Raw genomic sequence first — 1,885 nt, forward strand, 5'->3', positions numbered from 1 at the left:
TCTTTCCCCCCCTTTTTTCTCTGCCGTGTCTCTCAGCCCTCCCCGGGTTTGGTGGTGTAAGGGAAACTGGGTTTAATATTTGTTACAAATCCCTCATTTATGGCTCTTTCCCAGCTGTGTTTAGTGAAACCTGGAGTGTGCTTGCTCTAGGCATGAATTTCTGGCTTCGCTGCCTTTGAAATATTGCCAAAAATACCCAAAATCATCCAACCAGCTCCGTTTTATCAGACTGGAAAAGTCCGATACAAAAAAACAAATCGACAGCTAAAGTTGTACCAATGAAATCGAGAGATTTCCTGTGCATATAAATTCCGAATTTCTTTCTGCTCTCTGTGCTATTTTAGATTGTGATTTGAGCTTTACTCTCATTGAAAATGCTGCAGCATCATGAGGTGTCCCTGGTTTTCTTTTTTCTGGCGTTCTGCTTTTCCTGGACACAGAATTTTGTCCCCAGCTCGGTGTTTTAGGGGGTCACACCACACCCTGGGGACTTTCTGAAACTCCTTCTAAGCTCTCAGCCGGACCCACACATTTTGCAAACCAGTTGTGGTGCAAAATCACTCAGAAAATTAATTCCAAATCTCGAATTTCCTAGGAAATATTTGGAAATATTTCTTTAAATTTGCTTGGGCGCAACAGCAGCTGTAAATCACTGAGGCACGCACCGGATCCTAATTAATTAAATTTTGGGGGATAACACCAGAAATTGGGAAAAAGACCCTTTTTCTGTCGTGCTTTTGTGCTGGGATTTTCCCATCTTTCCAGCTGCAGAGACCCGAACTGTAACACAGCAGAAAAATTCAATTTTCAGAGCACAAAATGTCACTTTCCAGAGCAGAAATTTTCATTTTCCCTTCACTCCAGGCTCTGTTGGAATGACGCTGGAAGTGTGAATTTCCCAGGCTGTTCCACCGCGTCCTGGGAAGGAGGAGCCACTCAAATAATTCATCACCGAGCTGTCTCAGAGTCTGGGCACAAAAGAGCTTGGAAAAACTCAATTAAACCCTCGAACCCTCATTGTGAGCCTAATTGCCGCCCTTTGAACAGGCAGAGGCAATCCCAGAATCCCAAAATCCCAGAATTTGGGGTGGGAAGGGACCTCTGGAGACCTCCCCGCCGAGGGAACAGAGCTGGATTGGGCTCAGCGCAAAATATGAGCGCAAAACCCATGGAAAACTTTTCCCAGTAAAACTGGGGTTGTGCTCCCAGCAAATTTCAGGCTGGAAATTAAAAATTAAAAAAAAAAAATTCCTAAGGGTTTTGATGAATTTTGATGAATTTATCCATTCAGAAGCCCAGCTCAAGTCGCTGCTCAAGCTGTATCCTCGTCTCTAAATTCAGCTGCAACTGGTGATAATTTTAATATTTTCTCTAGTTATCTCTAATCAATAAAATCTGGGGAGTTATAGACAAATTCCCAAATAAAAACGGGAAAGCTTTCTGTGTCTCAGGATGCACAAGAGAGACCACGTGAGAATAAAATAAATTAAATTCTGCTGTCTCAGCCCTGATTTAGCTGCCTTAACAGGGGTCTGGTTAAAGAAAGAGTTAAAATTAATGGAATTTTAATGTATTTTGCTCACTCCAAGAAGCCTAGGGATAAAACTAGCAATAAATCCAGATTTGGAGGATAAGGAGACAAAGCAATTCATTGCCGTGGCTGTTTGTGCAGAGCCACGCTTGAATGGAAAGTTTCAAAGAAATAAAATAAATTCTGACTAAAGCCAACATGGAACTGCCTCAACTCGTACCTTTGAAGTCACTTGTTCAATAATGAAGCAGCTGAGAAGAGAATTGTGCTTTAAATAGATTAATAACAGCTTATAAATACATAAAGCAGCATCTGAACTGCTGCTTTGAACTGCCAAAATTAAGTGAAGACATT

Source organism: Geospiza fortis, unplaced genomic scaffold (assembly GCF_000277835.1).
Source record: "Geospiza fortis unplaced genomic scaffold, GeoFor_1.0 scaffold375, whole genome shotgun sequence".
NCBI lineage: Eukaryota > Metazoa > Chordata > Aves > Passeriformes > Thraupidae > Geospiza > Geospiza fortis.